The sequence below is a fragment of the Tachypleus tridentatus genome, chromosome 4, assembly GCF_004210375.1.
Source record: "Tachypleus tridentatus isolate NWPU-2018 chromosome 4, ASM421037v1, whole genome shotgun sequence".
Classification (NCBI taxonomy): Eukaryota; Metazoa; Arthropoda; class Merostomata; order Xiphosura; family Limulidae; genus Tachypleus; species Tachypleus tridentatus.
The window spans coordinates 47,098,375-47,119,227 of NC_134828.1; the positions used below are offsets into that span (position 1 = coordinate 47,098,375).

The 20,853-nt window shown below is 33.2% G+C and overlaps 2 long non-coding RNA genes across 19 annotated transcripts in view; one reads left to right on the forward strand and one right to left on the reverse strand.

Moving 5' to 3' along the window:
• Window positions 1–20,853, reverse strand: part of LOC143249062 (uncharacterized) — a 241,299-nt gene that overhangs the window by 114,653 nt on the left and 105,793 nt on the right. The window lies entirely within an intron of this gene.
• LOC143249057 (uncharacterized) lies at window positions 1,473–3,788 on the forward strand. Its single transcript, XR_013027422.1, has 2 exons — window positions 1,473–2,464; window positions 2,950–3,788. It is a non-coding gene; the product is annotated as an uncharacterized LOC143249057 (long non-coding RNA).

Sequence of the window (20,853 nt, forward strand, 5' to 3'; positions counted from 1 at the left end):
AGTCTTACACTGCTAAATTAGGGACGCCGAGCACAAATAGCTCTCGAGTAGCTTTGTGCGAAATTCCAAAACAAACAAACAGTTTAGTTTATCATTTTGTGTTGACAGAATATGACTCACCCTACGTAATATTTAGTAACAGGGACAGGAGACTGCATGCTGCGTCATCTTAATCATTGCGTAACAACATGCATTTGTGTAAATTGAGAAATTTAACTTGATTACAAGCATGAGTCAGGTATAAAACCAAATTTATGTTAAAAAAGAACTAATAAACAAATTGAAGGTATAACATGATATAATTAAAGTTGTGGTGCAGTTTTAAAATATATATTATCTTTACGAACTCGTAAATAATAAGTTGTACAAAATAAGGAAATAATTTTATTTTTCATGTCATTGCTTGAATTTATTTTAAAAAATAAATAATTACACTAAACAAAGTGAAGCTAATTGCTGACCTGTTTTATTCACTTTCAATGTTACGATGTATGCTAACATGTTTTTGCATGTAAGGATATATCATTACAGATTATAAAACAAACAAAACATGGCTGCTATGCGTTTTAACATTTTTATTAATAAAGCAGAGAACAACGTTTCAATCTTCCAAAAACATTTTCAAGTTAACCATTCCGAGATGCACTTTTGTTTCGAGTGGGTTTTTTGTCCTCAAGAAGAACAATACGTGGTTTAATATGTAAAACAAAATGTACGGAGGGAAAGAAATACTAAATGTACTTGTACTGAAAAAGAATATATTTTGAAATCATTGCGAGTTGTGGATTTGTTTGTATAATCATATGGTGAATTATTACAAGCACTTCTAACGTAGAAGTGTGAACTTTGTGTGATTTTTGTCATAATGTGCTATATTTCCGAAATAAACATAAAAGTAATATTGCTTTATTTTGCCTATTTTATCGAGTAAACTTAAATTTAAAAAGTATGTTCATTTTCTCGTTGATTGAGTTTTGGTTAATAATTTTTAAATTAATCAAATATTTGAAAGAGCTTTGTTCGTAATTTTGAACACGTAGGACAAGGTCTAAACAAGTTTACAATCAACTAGATTTTGATATATTTGATTATAACTCTAAATTGTTTAAAAGACAACTTTTAAATAGTTTGGGCTTGTATATCGGGAAAACTTAAATTTAGTTAATACTTCAGGATTTTCCTTTTTATAATTTTATAAATAATATTCGTGATGATAGATGGCGCTATAATGCAACAGGATTTTTCTTTTTGCTCTTGTTTGAGATAATAGATGGCGATACGGGATATTATTTCGCAATACAAAAGTTTGGTAATAGCTGTTATATGGTTGTGCACTTCCGCAAAATTTCTAGAATGTTCTTTTGACTTTTCGTCAAGCATGTTACACAATTTTCCTTGAACCTTTTATAAAAACAAATGTTAATAACTCTTAAATACGTTTGGTGCTTAATAAAGATGTAGAAGTTGAAACTTTGCGTCAGAATATGAGAGCTATGTTTTCTATTTGTTGCTCTAGAATACAGTGAAAAGGCCCATGAGTGTTATTTAAGGCGTTTTTCGTGACTCGTTGCGTAGTTAGCAACTTGGAAGGACGCAAGAATGTATGCTGAATGGTAGGTAGAGTAGAACTCGGGATATATCGGGAACACGACAGGCAAAACTTTCGACGCCTGTCCTGTGAAAGTGGGTTTTCTCAGGGCACTCCCGTTTCCCACCACAGCAAATACTAAGGCATTGGATTTCTAGATCCCAGCCCAGGGAACTTTATTGCCAGACCCTGAGTTGGGTCGTTTGAATTGAATTGTAGCCATGTTCATATTTACTTGACTTCTTCCTTTCGGGACGGGACCCGGCCATTCTTTCCAGTGCTGCCTTTGCCTCCACCCAAGACAACATTTAGTGACATCCTCCACCCAAAAAAAAGAAAAAAAAAAAATCCTAATAACTCGCGAAAGGGGACGAAGAGGAACCACAACGTTCTTGAACACCCCAGTTGGAGAGAGAACTCTTCTGATCTCTCTCTCTCTCTCAACTAAACCCCTGGCACGTTAGTTTGAGTTTGAGACTGGATATTAGAAGAACGATTAGAGGCGTCGTATCGGCAACGATGAATGGCAAATTTTAAAATAACACTAGTGAAATAGTGTGATCTAATAATTGTATTTTCTTATTTAAAGAAAAACGGAAATAACGCTGAAGAATTATCGTGAAGATGCAAATATGTTAACTCTAAATTTATTGTCATGATAGACTTAAATGTTTTTAATTAAACATCCGGATAGTAATGTCTGTTAGTTTAATCATCTGTTACTATTTTTTCTGAAAGTTTAAGTGGAAGATTAAAGAAAAACTCGTTAGTTATGCATTGTTCCAGTAGTAATTTCTGGAAGAAGACGACATGTTAATCACTTATTCACTCTGGCGAAATCACAAAAGCAAAACGAAACGATAATGTGAAGATCAGGTATTAAGTTGGAATTCTTAGATTACTCTTAGAATAAAATCCTTTTAATATGGTGCTCTCAAAGACTTAACTGCGTCAGTAAAACATGTTTTAAATTATATATAGGTGTTCTATATATGATGCGAGTATGTTTACAACTGTTAAACTTGCATATAGTCTAGGCTGTCGAACAGGGGTGGGGTGTTAAAGAAACTTATTTGTTTTAATAGGTTCGACTGATATATAGATTTCTATTGTACTTGCAGTTGAGGCTATAAATGAATCTACAATATCTAACGATGCCTTTTGATGGTTAAGAATCTCGAAATAACTAACTGCGTAAGGAGTAGGTCCACTAATGGCTCACCTTTGACATTGTGCCTCCCCAAACAAAACAAAGCAAATTAGATATTCATAGATAACTTTTAGTCGGGTAGATAGACGTACTAAAACATCACTACAAAGATCTTACGATTAATGTATATGTATGATTTTGATATTTTCAGGAGTGTTCGTAACATGTATACAAGATTATCAAACATTAATTTCACTCACTGGAAATCTTGATCTAGTGATGAAGGTTCACGGATAGATGGAACTAGTGTCAAATAAAAACATCATGGAAATAAAACAAAATAATAAAAAAGCTTTATATCTCTTATCACGTTCAAATCTGAAAGATAAGTGAAAATATACATAACTCCTGATGACAAGAAACTCAATTGAAATAAAAATGTATCTCAGTACGACAGTTATGGGTATTGACACTTTTATTGATAAGCAGAGAATACCGTTTGGACCTTCCTAGGTCATCTTCTGGTCAGTAAAAAGAGTTTTCAACTCTCCGTTGCCGTACAAATGTCTTAGGGACGACAGTATAAATGGGTACGGGATTGATACATATCTCCAGCAACCAATTAGCAACCCCTATAGAATTCACTACCACCAAAATTAACTTTATGTTCAATAACCAAAACTACCAACAAATAAATGGCCTAAGTATGGGGAATCCCATGTCAACAGTTCTAGCCAACATTTTTATAACACCGACTGAATCTCAAGCGGTAAATTCAGCCTTCCATCCACCAATGTACTGGTGCGTTGATGATACAAATGCTGAATTCACATACACAAAATACACACTTAGTTTTTCAATTACGTTAACTCTATTCACCCCTACAATATGTTCACTTGTGAACAGAAAAAAAAACTCTCCAAATAACATTTTTTAACCTCAAGATCACTAGAACTGAAATGAAATTTAAACCAGAAATCCACAAAAAAATCACCCATACTGGATTATACATTCCCTGGGACTCGGCACATGAAACAAAACAAAAACAACATATTAAGAAACCAAATAAACACAACCACAAAACTATGTTCACCTGATAAAATTAACTATGAAATCAACAAAATAAAACAACGTTTTATCGACAAATTTCGAAAAAAAAAACGTGGAAAAATTATACGCACACACCAAAACAAACAACAATAAACCCCAAGAAACAACAAAACCTCATGCTGCTGAATGCCACATGTTCCCGACATCAGCAAAAAAAATAATCAACATTTGGAAAAACCTTATAACAAAACACAACATTCCAGTAAACACCAAATTTATTCAAAAACCAGGTACAAAACTAAAGTCTGTTATGAGTAAAAACTGCATTGACAAACACAACAATAAAATACAATGCAATAATTGCCTTGACTTATATTAGAGAAACAAGCGGGAAAATGAAAACTAGATTCAAAGCACAACAACAACAAAAAACGCCTTCACACGTTTTTGAACACTGCAAATCAAATAAACACAACATTACCATAGAAAACACCCAGATACTAAGTATGGAAACAAATATAAACAAACGTAAAATGAAAGATGCCCTACTTTTGCAGAAACTAAAACCAAAATTAAACCAATATAAAGGAACATCTTTATACCTATACTAATTAATAACTGTCACACCTGTTGAAACTCTCGTCCTGAGGACTTGTGTCCAGCAACGGTCACTTGCAAACTCTCTTTCTTAACCTGAAGATGACCTAGGAAGGTCGAAACGTTGTTCTCTCCTTATCAATAAAAGCCGTTCTCAAATAGAATGTAGATAACTCAACATAATGTCACCGTATTATAGATTATATTTTTTGTTTTACTTTATTTTGTTTAGTTTCTTTCAATGATAAATTATGCAGAAGTATAAAACTAACGTTTTTATGTTGTTTATAACTTACACTGATGACACAGAAGCACATCATTTGAAATAGTTCACGTTGTCAATCAACAGAAGGACCACTAGCAACATGTTAATCCTTGGAAAGATTAAACAATCATAAACACTTCCACACCATGATCTTCAGAACGCTGTTAAAGGTAATCCCCTCTAAATGTGTGTTTTGATTTGTACCAAAACGAGTCATTAATAAGTTCAAGCTGTTCCAAAGAATAACTAAAGAGATTTATTTGGTATTTAATGTCAGTGTCAGAGACTGTTTGTGTAATGAAGTGTTTTATATCATGAAAGACATCATTTAATGACATTCGCGCACGTGTGTTTGACTTGGTTTGTTTGTTTTGAATTTCGCACAAAGCTACTCGAGGACTATCTGCGCTAGCCGTCCCTAATTTAGCAGCGTTGACTAGAGGGAAGGCAGCTAGTCATCACCACCCACCACCAACTCTTTGGCTACTCTTTTTCCAAAGAATAGTGGGATTGACTGTAACATTATAATGCCCTCACGACTGAAAGGGCGGGCATGTTTGGTGTGACGGGGATCCGAACTCGCGATCCTCAGATTACCCTTATGCACCTGGCTATGCCGGGCCCGTTTTAATTTGGAACACATTGAGTCGTTAATAGGTTAATTCACTTTCAAAGACTGACTAATGACATGTATGTAGTATTTAATGTTACACTTAGATATTAAAACTCGCACTACAGCACGTGACCCATAGGTTGCTAGTTGAGCACCCTAAGTACTTACAAATGCTACAAGTGTTGTGTAATTGAGTGTAGGAATGTAAAGAGCGTGCTTAGATGTTTGATTATAAATATAAAGAGAACCACAAAATTTTTATTAGTTTGTTTTTAGTAGCATCTATTTCTGTAGAGGGCATGCTTAGATGTTTGATTATATTTACACAACCCCCTTCAAACATGTGGTCAGCTATTGGTCAGTTACTTCTTTTTTTTCTTTGTGAACCTGACGATGACCGAAAAAGGTCGAAAAGTTGTTCGCTCCTCTACATAAATAAATTTCTCAACCAATACCAGCCGTTTTAAAATATGTACTTTTCTTTACAAGTTGTTTTTCTCGTCATCACGGATTAAAAAAAAATGTTTGTTTTTTCCCCAATAACACGTAACTAAATACATGAAACCCAGTTTATGTGTGTCTGTGTACGTATGAAGACCTTTTCACATCTCAGAACACATCAGTTCATTATATACGTATGGACAACACAAAACCACCCGAGCAGAACATTTAATATACTGAAACGAAACATAAAACATAAAAACTAAAACAATTTAAAGTTTCTATCTTACAGTAAACCAAAGATCTTAAAAAAGATAAATACAATGGAAGTTATACCCGTTAACGAAATAAATACAAAAATAAACAGATACAATGGACGGTACATGTAATTAAACCGATGTTCAAAAACATAAAAACAACACACAATAACAATATATTTGATATTATTACTTTTACTTTAACACTTACTTATTGTAAAGTATCACACAATATTACAGTTTGTTTTTATCACAACTAGAAAATTGTGTATCCTTTCAACTTTAAAACACAGAAATAGATGCTGCTAAAAACAAACTAATCAGAAAACAATCGTGGTTCTCTTTATTTTTATATTTCATGTAATACAAACATATATATACGTTTAAACTTGTATATGCAGAATAAATCTACAGACGAGAAACATCTCAAACTTGTTTCTCTGTGATTTACACCAACAAATCGTTACATTCGTGAGCGTGAAGAACGACCCTTTTATTTATACTCTAGGTACAAATTGTTAACTAAGTTTAAGAGAAACTGTCTTTTGTATAACTCTACTTTTAAAATATTCACTTTTCAGTTTTATATTTCTCTTTTCATTTTCCCTTTCTTTCATTACGTAATTTAACAATTGATTGAGCAGTATTGTTTCACTTCTAACCAATATAAATTGTGAGATAAAACAATAAAGTTGAACCACGATACTATTAAATATCTGTATGTAGTAACTATGGAGACGAAATATTAAAATATAAACCGAACTGTGCGAAGAAAGAACAAAATCTTTATGGTCAAAGGCTGCTCACCTCGTATTCCCCGTGTTCTTCGGCCATTACAGTTTGTAGGTATAATGTTTTGCATAAATATTTTAAATGTGAATTAAATTCTTGAAATGAGAAACAAAAGTTAGACAACTGGTAACATTTACTTTACTCTACAACCTATGAGAAGGTTAGCGATTACTGGGCTGTTTTACATCACGTCGTACTGGAAAACTTTGAAAAAGTAAAAATTTTCTGAAAAAAAAGATTCAGTTTACAGCAAATACTGCAGGGGAAAAGTGTTCAGGTTGTGCTGATTCAAACAGTCATTTTGTATCTCTTAAATGTGCTACACTTTGTTAAAGAAAACCAACCAGTTTTTCTTTTCTTAAAACTATACTTATAAATTACATCATTAAAATATAATCAAACCTTCAGGTTCAGTCCAGGTTCTTGTTACAAGAAGAATATTTAAAATTATATCTGTGACAAACAAAGGAATTTTATACGTATCGTACTTATTTTTGTAATTGTCTAAATCTAGAATACCAAAAGTGGAAATTTTAAATAGATTTTTGTTTGTGGTGCCATTTGATAGATATGCCATAACTTATTTATTGTTTCGGTCACATACACTGATAGATACAGATATACATGCCATATTATAGTAAGATTAGAAAATGTGACGTTATTAATTCTTTATATTGGACTTACCAAACATATATATCTTCAACACTATATAATGCTCCAATTGGTAATACATAGCCGATACTATGTTGTTGTATTATTAATTAACTTTGCATTTACTTCGTGATTTTAGTAAATTTATAATAATTATTTTTACAACAATTACGCTAACAACTTAATATACTGTGATGGTTTACCCGGTGTCTTCTCATCATCAGACAAATGTCTACAACACTTTTGTTACTAAGTTTTCTCAAGCATTTTTGTTGATTTTGAAATTTCACACAAAGATACATGAAGGTTATATGCGATAGCCGTTCTCAATTTAGCAGTGTTAGACGAAAGAGAAAGCAACCAGTCATCACCACCCACTACCAATTCTTCGGTTACTCTTTTACCAACAAATAATAGGATTGACCGTAACATTATCACGAACCCACGGGAGAAAGGACGAGCATGGTTGGTGTGATGGGATTCGTACCTGTGACCCTCAGATTACGAATCAAGCGCCTTAATCATCTGGTCATCTTTGGAATGTTTCCTTGAGTAGTAATTTAAGGATCATTGATAAGGATATTAAATTTGGTAAAGTGGTCAAGAATAACCACTTTTTGGTTAAGTGGTCATTTCGGGTAAGAATAACAATGGTACTCTTGGATGATATAACCTGAATATTTTTATTCAGTGATAGTTCTTTTAAAATATTTCTTTAGGGCTCAGAAGGTTAGGATGAATCTAAACATAAATTTATAAAAAGTAGAAAAGGTAGAATTTTCTGTAAAGGAAGAATAGGGTTAGACAACTTTTTTATTGTTTTCTTGGAAAGTTCCAAATGTTTAATAGCTCTTACTATTTGGTTTGGTTTCGTCAGTATAACAGACCATACGGTCTTCATACGTATAAAATATATACAAGCTTCGAGTTAAGAGAAATTCGGATGACTTTAGTCAGAAGAAATCTTGTGTGTATGATATGGGGTTAAAACTAACCTTGAACTAAAACGTAATTTGTGAGTTATAAAATAACCATTACTAATCATCTACTGCAATGTATTTTTTTAACTTTTTGATCTTTTACTGCACCTGTTTTTTATCCTTCCACAACTTGTGAGCATCTTTCAGGTTTTGAGTGCGCACCAACATATCATATTTTAAACTTTAAGTAAAAAATAATTATAAATCTGTATGAACAGTTTTACTCAGACATACATTATAATTTTGTAACATTTAGTGAGTGTAAGTCACAAAGAAGTAATAAACCAATCCAGACTTTCATGTTTGTTAACATGCACGTATGTGTATTTTCTTAGAACAAAAACACATTGGGCTATCTGCTGAGTCCACCGAGGGGAATCAAACGCCTGATTTTAGCGTTGTAAGTCCGTAGACTTGCTGCTGTACTTGCGGGGGACTGTTTAATATCTAAACTATAACGTGTTTCTCCAGTAGACAATTTACCTATTAATTTTTAAATCATAATCCCAAATCCTATGATTGTATTTGTTAATAAATGTTTATTACTTAACATACTAATTACTCATGTTTTGGTTTTCTTACAGTTTTCTTTGTGGTTTATTTGCTATAAACTTGATATTTTACAACTCTATGATATAACAGACTTCGATCTGAACAACAACCAATGAAGATCGACTTTGAAAGTAGCCGTCGTCAACATCTGAATATGATTGGACATTATATACTACTATTATATATATATATCGTGAGCCGTAGTGTCTTTCCAACAGTTTATCTTTGTCTCCTGTTTATGGTATCTTTTTCTCGCGCTAAGTTTGAAAACCTCGAACGAAGACAGAGCCCAACATTTTTAAAAAAAACGAAATAACAGGTATGAATAATGTTAACAACAAACAGAATATTCTTCGCTAACTTGTAAGGAATTAATTACACTGTCATTCACATTTTAAAATGTGACGTAACGGTATGTTATTGTTGAGTGGCTTTTAACAGAACACTTCCTATACAAACTTGAAACATAAAATATGGAAAACTGACACCCTTTTGACACACTTACTCTAGAGCAGTGATTCCCAACCTTTTTTTATGCCCCGCACCTCTAAATTTTTTTTTAGAGTATCACAAAATAACTCAATTTGTTTTTATTACTGGTAGTAACTTGTGTATCCTTTCAACTTTATATGTTTGTTTCTTAGTAGTACCTATTTATGTATTTTAATCTAATCATAAAACATTTTGTGGTTCTTTCTATTTTTATTTTTCACATATTACGACTGGATAATACATATATACAGGGTGAGCCAAAACTAGGTGGACAGTAAAAAAAACATTTATTTAGAGATCACGTATACGCACAACTATATGTAATAAGACAATTATATTAATGAAAATAAAATGTTATTTATTAACGCAAATGCTCAAATTGTTTTCCTTCTTGATTTACACAGCTTTGAAGTCTACCTCTTACGCTTCGACAACCATTTTTGCACAAGTCACTCTGGGCATTAATTTCTTGAAATGCATCTCTTATGTAATTTTTTAAATCACCGACACTTCTTGGTTTTTGACTATAAACTTTTTCCTTGAGTACTCCCCAAAAGAAAAAAATCCATAGGGGTCAAGTCCGGTGAACGTGCCGGCCAATCGATTGGACCTCTTCGACCAATCCATTTCAATGGAAATGTTTCATCAAGATACTCACGAACTCTTTTGGAATAATGTGGAGGGGTCCCATCTTGTTGAAAATAAAAGTCATGTAAATTAGGTTGTTGCTGTAACTGGGGAACAACTTGATTCCTTAGAATTTCGAGATACTTATCTCCTGTAATTGTTCCGTCCAAAAAAAAATGGTCCATAAACACCAGAACTTGAAATACCACCCCAAACATTGACACCAGGCTGATTTAGCTGTTGTTCTAATGTTAAATGCATGTTCTCACTATACCAGTAAACACAATTATGTCTATTGACATGACCGGATAATTTAAAAGAAGCTTCATCACTCCACACAATGTTATCTAAAATTCCTGGGTTTTCTTCAATCTTGTTCAGCATAATTTCACTAAATTGCAGTCGCCTGTCTGGATCATCCTCCAATAAGCCATGAATTAGTTGTGGTCGATAGGGTTTCAACCCAATTTGCGTTATAATTCGCCTAATAGAGGTTTGTGGTATGTTCAATTCCATAGAAGCTCTTCTGGTGGATTTGTTTGGACTTTGAACAAATGCATCGGCAACACGTTGCTTATTATTCTCTGTACAGACTGTTTTGGGTCGACCAGTTTTAGCAGCATTAAGGATTGAGCCAGTGGCGTCGAATTTGTCACGGATACGGTAAATGGATTGTCTTTTTGGAGCTGGAGTATCAAATGTTTCAACCCACTTTCTCCTTACGGTTTCAGTATTTTGAGATTTCCAATACTCTTTTTACACCCATATTCTTTTATCTGTATTTAAAGTATTTGACATTATGGGTTCTATTAACAATCTAAAAAAAAGAAAACAGATTAAATTAAAACAAATGTAATTATACAATTGTAATTATATAACACAAATAATATAGTTGCAACATAGTTATAATATACAATTGCATTAATATAACCGATACATAAACCTATTCCAAATGCTGTCCACCTACTTTTGGCTCACCCTGTATATATATGTATACATACACATATATATAAATCTACAGACGACATGTATGACTTGTCACATCTCAAACTTTTTCTTCTGAGATATACACCAACAAACGGTTATACACGTAATCGCGAAGGGCGACCCTTTATTCATGCTCTAGCTACAATTTGTTGAAAAAGTTTAAAGGAGAAATTGTTTTTTAAAACTCAACTTTGAACATCTTCTGTCTTTTCCAACTGCTATCCCTCACTTGTCTGTTTTATATTTCTGTCTTCATTTTCCTTACGTCATATATATACAACAATTGATTGACAAGTATTGCTCAATACAAACTGAGAAAGACAATAATGAAATTGTTGGGAGTCTGTTGATAGAAACGGTCATTTTCTATCTGTTAAACTTGCTACTGTTTATTGATAAAAACAAGCTTGTTTTAGTTTTTTAAACTGCGTTTCTTAAAGCACCCCGCTAGTGCAGTGGCATGTCTCCGGATTTACAACGCTTAAATTAGGGGTTGGATTCCCTTTGGCTTCACTGTAAGAAAGCACACACCATTTCTTATAACTATAAGTTACATCAATAAAGATACAATCAAACTTTCAGGTTTAGTCCAAGTGAAAGCTGGGTTCTTGTCACAAGGAGGGTACTTAACATTCTATCGATCTCAAACAAAGGAATGTTATAAGTATCGTATTTAGTGATATAATTGTATGAATATAGAATACCAAATGTGGGAATTTTTAAATAGATTTTGATTTGTGGTGACATTTTATAGATATGCTATGATGTATTTATTGTTTCTGTAGATAGATACAGATATAAACACCATCTTACAGTAAGATTAAAAAATATAACGTAATTCTATATATTGAATTTACCAAAAATATTTTTATTCAACATTGTAACATGCTACAGTTATTAATATACAGCCTATACTATGTTGTTGTATTATTAATTAACTTTGCTTTTTGTTCGTGATTTTAGTAAAGTTTGATACATATAAAGTAGTCCACTTTCTGACCCATGGTAGAGTGGGGAGCATTTTAGTAAACACAATACATATAAATGAGTCCACTTTCTTTCCCATGATTATGTGGGGGGGCATTCTTACCAATACAATAACTCTAAATGGGTTCACCTTCTTTCCCAGAATACGGTGGGGAGTATCCTTTCCAACACAATACATCTAAACGGGTCTACATTCTTACCCATGTAGTGTGGGAGCATTTTATCAAACACAATGCACATAAATAGTCCGCCTTCCTTCCCAGGATAGCGTGGGGAGCATCTTTCCCAACGCAATACATCTAAACGGGTCCACCTTCTTTCCTATGATAGGGTGGGGAGCATTCTAGCGAACATAATACATCTAAATAGGTCATCTTTTTCACATGGTAGGATGGGAAACATCCAAGCTAAGACATTACATCTAAAGTGGTCCACCCTCTTTCCCATGATTGGGTAGGAGGCATCTTAGCCAACACAATACATCTAAACTGGTCCACCTCCTTTCCATACCAGATATCCAAAGAACCATCCTGGAGGAGATGGTATGAATGGAGTTTCTCGGTATGTCCTTTGGCTGTTACAGCTCCTTCTGAAACAAGATAAACCTTTTAACACAGTTTAGATATCTTCTCTGTTCATTTGTCTTAGAGATTTGCTCTTTAGACAATTGTCATCTTAACTCATGAGATTTCTCATAATTCAACATATGTCTTCCAACAATCTTAGAAACACCAACTTCCTATTTTATAGTTCTCTCTATAGTTTTGCGCTCGTAAAACTTAAAAAAAAATTGTTTTGTAAATTTACTAGTTTTTAATAACAAATATTTGTTTTGTGTTTCAAATTACATTTTTATCATTTAGTTACTTAAAGTCCATATTACGATTTCTCTATCCTTTGTGAGAAAAGAATCTCTTCATATAAGTGAAATTTCAACAGTGGCGAGGAAAGGAAAGTCACGTGTTGATGACGTGACAGCCACTTTTCACATATTAGTGAACACCATTATGTAACCTACAAGCTCATTCATATATATTTGACTCTCTTTCATTCCTTCTATTTCAATAAGAAATTTAGAGGAGGTCAGCTTGTTTGTTTACTTTCATCTACTTCTAAGGTTATGTGAACTTCCCACTGAGGACAGTACTCGACCATCCTCTCATTATGTGGGCTTAATACCTCATGTATATTCCATTCCAGGTCTTTTTCCCTCTTTCACAATCTCGTTTGTATAAATCTAATCCGGATGCATTACTTGTTTTTCATCAGTTACTTTCATTTGCATACATACTGATTTTTTTTAGACCAACTACATTTCCAGGACCATATGTCTGGTCCTAGTAGTATTACTATTCCTACATTAAGAATTATAGGTATTTTTACATGCACTATCTAGATTCACAAACTGTATTGTTTTCTGCATTTCTTTTCTGTTCAGTATTCTAAGAGAAGTTGCTGAAATTTTAAGATACATTTGTAAATAATAATAATATATAGATGTGTAATGTATTACAACTGAAATGTGATTCTATTTTACAAAATACTAGTCCTCTGGAACAAATGAAAAACAGTTGCACTAATTAAAGGCCAGTTTTGTAATATTTTATATCAGCTGTGATTGCATGTGACTCACTGATTTGTGAATTAAAAATTGTTGTAATTGTGTTATTATACTTTGGATGTTTAACTTAGCTGGAAATTGGCAGTTATAATAAGTTAAACTGGGTGATGAGGTTTGTCAATGACTTATGTTGATTTAAATATTATTCACTAAAACAGTAGTTAAAAAAGGAAATCTCAAATTAAGATGTTGAAATTACATCTTCAGAAACCACGTTTACTGAGTGACTTAAATATCATGATACTCATTTCAATTTCTGTGAGTCAGTAATAGAGACTGGATTAGAAAGTTTTACCAATTACACAATAATTTATTCAGGCTAGTTTAATTGTTTATGTTTTCATTACTTGTAATACAAGACATACTCAAGATTAGGGGTTATTATGAGCTGATAATTTGTGTTTAATATGTACAATGGAAATTGTTAGTTTAAGTAATTAGGAAGCTTTCATTGTGACTTAACACTATGATGTGTGTTGTACTTTTGTTCATTTTCATCTTTCATATAAATACTTTTTCCAACAATCAGAACATGAAACAAAACTGACAATGAACTGTAGAGCCATGGCAACATATATAAACCTCTGTAATGAATTTTTTTAAATTACATGTACACTGCTGGCCAAAATCTCAAGGCCAATGAACATAAAGAAAAAATATGCATTTTGCGTTGTTAGACTCAACCACGTAGCTTCGAAAGATGAAAATAAGAAAAGGGAAAATAAAAATAAAAAACTTTTTTGGCATTTAATAGTAAAAACGTGAACGCTATAAAATTAGCCTAAATACCAGCTGGTCAAAACCATACTAAAAAGAAGTCCTAAACAGGGTAGGAAATGCCCAACAAGAGGTCTTATTAGTGAGTTGCACGGCCATCATTGCGAATAACTTCAAACATTCGCTTTGGCATGGTCGATATAAACGTTTGCAGAAGGCTGGCTGGAATTTTATTCCAATTGGTGAAGATGGCTTCATGAAGATCTTGCACTGTTTGGAATTGACGTCCATTACTATAGACTTCCCTTATCATCCACCCCCAAACATTTTTAATGGGGTTCAGCTCGGGCAAACACGCTGGATGACCCAAAAGAATCACGTTAATAGCCATGTAAAAGTCCTTTGTCCTGCAGGCATTGCGGATTGCAGCATTGTCCTGCTGAAAGATCCAGTCATTTCCACATAAGTGAGGGCCTTCAGTCAATAAAGATGCTCTCTCCTACATGTCAGTGTAGCCAGCTGCTGTTTGACGCCCCTGTATAACCTGAAGCTCCATTGTTCCATGGAAGAAGAAAGCACCCCGGATCATGATGGAACCTCCTCCCCTGTGTCGTGTAGAAAATGTCTCTGGTGAGATATCCTTATTGTGCCAGTAACGTTGGAAGCCATCTGGACTATCCAGGTTAAATTTTTTTTCATCAGAGAACAAAACCTTCGTCCACTTTTCTATGTCCGATGTTTGGTGCTTTTCAGCAAAGTTTAACCAAGCTGTTTCATGGTATGGAAGAAGGCATGGCCTTTGAAGACATTCACGATTTTTAAATCCTTTCTCTCGTAGATGCCGTCTTATCGATTTTGAGCTGCATTCTGCATCCGTAAGATTATCTGGTTCGATGATCGGCTGGTTTCTTGCTGGATAACTAACTCATCGAAACCTCCTGCTCAACGCCGGTGAAAATTTCTTGGGCCGATCACTTGAAATTCTTGTTCTGTATCCCTCAGGGCCTTTAAGAATTTTACAACAGCAATTTTGCTACGCCCAATCTCACCAGTGATGGTACATTGAAAGAGATCTTGCTTTCGTCGCTTGACAATTCTGCCAGTTCTATCTCAGTCAACTTTTTAGCCTTTAACATGTTTTTACCCAATTTAGCACAGGAGGTGTCAGTTGGAGATATTGACAACGCTAATTCTTGAACACAAATGACTAAATTTCGTTACCTGTTTACTGATTAATACTTCGTTTCAGTATGGTCTTAAAATTTTGACCAGGTAGTATTTAGGCTAATTTCATAGCGTTCACATTTTCCGTATTTTTCTTTAGCTCTAGATGAGTCCACAGATGTTAGCGACACTGCACAGTTGATATTTGGTTTCGATATGTAACCTCAGATCTTCAAGTGAGGGAAGAAATACTTGGCCTTTGTGGATTACGTGATCTAACATGTGGAAAAACATCTTTAAAAAATTTCTTGAAATGTCAAAAAAATTCAATCTGGTTTATGTCAAAACAGGCGGTGCTCCTGCCATGACTGGAGCTAAATTACAATTTATTTATCTTTTTAAACAGAGTTTAATTGAAAATAATGTGAAGTCCACGCTGCCATCTTTCCATTGCATTTTGCGTCAAAAATTTATGTGCTCATATGTCTAAAAGTGATTAATTGAGAAATGTGAAGGACATTGTTATAAAAACCATGGATTATATTAGAAGTCGAAGCTCTTTCATCCATCAACAGTTTGTTGAGTCTCTGAAGAAAAGCAATGACTGTAATTTTTATCATCTTGTTTGTTTGTTTTTGAATTTCGCACAAAGCTACTCGAGGGCTATCTGTGCTAGCCGTCCCTAATTTAGCAGTGTAAGACTAGAGGGAAGGCAGCTGGTCATCACCACCCACCGCCAACTCTTGGGCTACTCTTTTACCAACGAATAGTGGATTGACTGTCACTTTATAACGCCCCCACGGCTGAAAGGGCGAGCATGTTTGGTGCTTAGGGGATGCGAACCCGCGACCCTCAGATTACTAGTCGCACGTCTTAACACGTTTGGCCATACCGGGCCATCGTATACTGTGAACCGTGGTGTCTGCTCGTCAGTTCATCTGTCTTCTGTGTATGATGGGCACTCCTCGTGTTGAGTGTGAAAAGCTACGGATGGAAGTAAAGTTCAATATTAACTCTTTACATAACTGTAGAACAGGTAAGAAAAATGTTGACAACAAACAGGACATTCTACACTAACTTGTTATGAGTTAATAACACTATCATATACATATCAACATGTGACGTAACGATGTGTTATTGTTGAATGGTTCGTAATAGAACGCTTCTTATACACATGTGGAACATTAAACAGAAAAACAAAACCCATTTAACACATTTTCTCTAGAGTGTCACACTATCGTATAGTGTTTTTATCACTGCGAGTAAATTAATTATCCTTTCAACTTTAAACGTTTTTTTTTTTTCTCAGCAGCATCTATTTGTGTACTTTAACCTAATCATGAAACATTTTATGGTTCTCTCTATTTTTATATTACATGTAATACAAATATACATATAAATCATCAGATGACCAGTATGAATTTTCACATATCAAACTTGTTACTCTGAGATCTTCACCAACAAACTGTAATACACGTGATCGTGAAGAACGACCTTTTATTTACACTCGATGTACAACTTCTTAAAAAGTTTAAAAGGATATTTTCAATTTTAAAACTCTACTTTTAACGTCTTCTAACTTTTCCCACTGTTATCCCACACTTATCAGTTTTCAGTGATGTCGAGAAACCCACTTGTTGAGAAATTTATATGCAAAAACGGCTCGTTTAGGTTGAGAAAATATTTTACATAGAAGAGCGAACAACGTTTCGACCTTCTTCGGTCATCGTCAGGTTCACAAAGAAAGAGGTAACTGACCGGAAGCTGACCACGTGTTTGAAAGGGGTTGTGTAACTGTGTGTCGGAATGTAGAGGGCGGTGTTAGATGTTTGAATATATAATATAATTTTATTTTATTACATTTAATATAGGTATAAAGGCGTTCCTTTATATTGGTTTATTTTAGGTTTACGTTGTTGTATAAGTAAGGCTTCTTTAATTTTGCGTTTGTTTATGTTTGTTTATTTAGTATTTGAGTGTTTTCTATGGTTATGTTGTGTTTATTTGACTTGCAGTGTTCGAAAACGTGTGAAGGTGACTTTTTATGTTCTTTGAATCTGGTTTCCATTTTTCTACTTGTTTCTCCAATACAGAAGTCGTGGCAGTTATCACATTGTATTTTATAAATAATGTTGGTGTGGTGTTTGTCAGTGTAGTTTTTACATAGTATAGACCTCAGTTTTGTGCCTGGTTTTTGAATAAATTTGGTATTAACTGGAATGTCATATTTTGTTACTAATTTTTGCCAAATGTTATCAGTTTTATATTTCTGTTATTTTCATTCTATTTTGCTTACGCCATTTCTTTACAAAACTGAATCTCCAGTATTGTTACAGCTCCAACCAATACAAACTGTGAAAGACAACAATAAAACGGGACCACAGTATTAGTAAATATTTCTATACAGTAACTAAAGAGACCAGATATTAATATAAAAACCAAACGGTGCGAAGAAAGAACAACATTTTGGATGAAAAGGTTTCTCACCTTGCATTCCACGTATACTTCGACAAGTACGATTTGTAGGTATAAAGTTTTGTATAAATATTTTAATTGTATGTTCACATAAGGTCATTCTATAAATCTGAATTACATTTTTGAAATGAGAAACAATTACGTTACTCTAAAACCTGCGAGAGGCTTAGTAATTAGTGTTAGCGAACACTGGATTGTTTTAGATAGCGTCGTATTGAAAAATTTAGAAAAAGTAAACATTTTCTGGGAAAAAAAATCATTTTACAGAAAGTACTGCAGGGGAAAATCGTTCGGTTTGTGGCAATGTAAACAGTACTTTTTTATCTGTTTATTGAAAAAATAAGTATTTTAAGCTTCATGTCTTAAAATTATATTTATAAATTACATCAATAAAGATGTAATCAAACCTTCAGTTTTAGTACAGGGGTGGATGAAGGATTTTTTTGGTAGGGGGAGTATGATCGACTAAGTAACAGTGAGTTAAACCTGACTAGAAGTAAACTTTTCCTTTTTAGTGCAACGTTAATTTCATGAAATTCATTTAGAAACAAATAAAAGAAATATATATGACTATGAATTTTCATTTATTGATTTTATTCCAAAATATCAAGTTACAAGTAATCGTACACAATTTTGGTATGGTCAGTGGGGGGTGCATGGACTAAGCAGTGAGTTAAACCTGACTAGAAGTAAACCCTTTTATGCCCTCTCAAATAAAAGAAATATATATCCATCCCTGGTTTATTCCAAAATATCAGTGACAAGTCGTATGTCTCTATATCCATCCCTGGTTTACTCCCAGTGAAAGGACAATGCTTAAAATTCTGTTTTATAATAAACAAAGGTTTGTTGTACGTATTGTAATTTTTTTGTTTTGTAATTATCTGAATTTAGAATACCAAAATGGGAATCTTACAGATTTTTGTCTATGTTACAATGTAACACGCAGTGATACAATGTATTTATTATTTTTGTTATAAAGATACAAATATACACGCTGTGTTCTTTGTATAATAATAAAATTAGAAATTATAACTTAAATAATTATTCATGTTCGATTTACAAAAGATGTATATCTTCAACATTATTTTATGCTTCAATCGTTAACACAGTCTGTAATAAGTTGTTGTACTATTAATTAACTTTGCTTTAAGTTCGTTATTTCAGTGAATTTTGTATAATTATGTCTCTATATAATCCACAATAGGAATTTAATATACTATGATGGTTTACCCGGTGTCGTATCATTATTACTAACAACAACTTAATATACTGTGATGGTTCACCTGGTGTCGTATCATTATTACTAAGAACAGCTTAATACACTGTGATGGTTTACCTGGTGTCGTATCATCATTACTAAAAACAATTTAATATACTATGATGGTTCACCTTGTGTCGTATCATCATTACTAAGAACAACTTAATATACCGTGATGGTTCACCCCTTGTATCATCATTACTAACAACAACTTAATATACTGTGATGGTTTACCTGGTGTCGTATCATCACTACTAAGAACAACTTAATATACTGTGATGGTTCACCTTGTGTCGTATCATCATTACTAAGAACAACTTAATATACTGTGATGGTTCACCCCTTGTCGTATCATCATTACTAACAACAATTTAATAGACTATGATGGTTCACCTGGTGTTGTATCATCATTACTAACAACAACTTAATATACTGTGATGGTTCACCTGGTGTCGTATCATCACTACTAAGAACAACTTAATATACTGTGATGGTTCACCTGGTGTCGTATCATCATTACTAACAACAATTTAATATACTGTGATGGTTCACCTGGTGTCGTATCATCACTACTAAGAACAACTTAATATACTGTGATGGTTCACCTTGTGTCGTATCATCATTACTAAGAACAACTTAATATACTGTGATGGTTCACCCGGTGTCGTATCATCATTACTAAAACGTTTACGACATTTTTATTTCTAAGATCTCAGGTATCTTTGGAATGTTACCTCACGTTGGGTGACAATCAGTTAAGGTCCATTGATAATGTGGTAGAGTTTACAAGAATAAGCAATATTTTCATCAAGTTCTCATTTTAGTTAGGACTTATTTACACTGATTATTTATAATTATACAGGGTGAGCCAAAAGTAGGTGGACAGTAAAAAAAACATTTATTTAGAGATCACGTATACGTACAACTATATGTAATGAGACAATTATATTAATGAAAATAAAATGTTATTTATTTACGCAAATGCTCAAATTGTTGAGATTTCCAATACTCTTTTTACACCCATATTCTTTTATCTGTATTTAAAGTATTTGACATTATGGGTTCTATTAACAATCTAAAAAAAAGAAAACAGATTAAATTAAAACAAATGTAATTATACAATTGTAATTATATAACACAAATAATATAGTTGCAACATAGTTATAATATACAATTGCATTAATATAACCGATACATAAACCTATTCCAAATGCTGTCCACCTACTTTTGGCTCACCTGTATAGGTTAACAATCTGTTCATTATGATAAAACTAGAATTGAATGCTGTTAGTTCGTCAATTCAACCTCAAAGTTTGGACATGTTCACACTGAATAATTTGTCTTCGTTCCATTGATTCCACTTGTTTAATAAATTGGTCTAATCAACACTGGTATCAATGATTCTAAGGTTAGTACAGTACACTTTGAACTTTTCCAGTAAAATTTATGTTCAGTTGATGTTTTGTTCGAAATTGTTGATCCAACTTTTACTTCACCAAACATGCTTTCCTTTATGACACGTGACTGGGCGGTATATTGTTACAATCAATCCAACAGTTTTTTTGTAAAACAGTGGATGGTAATCA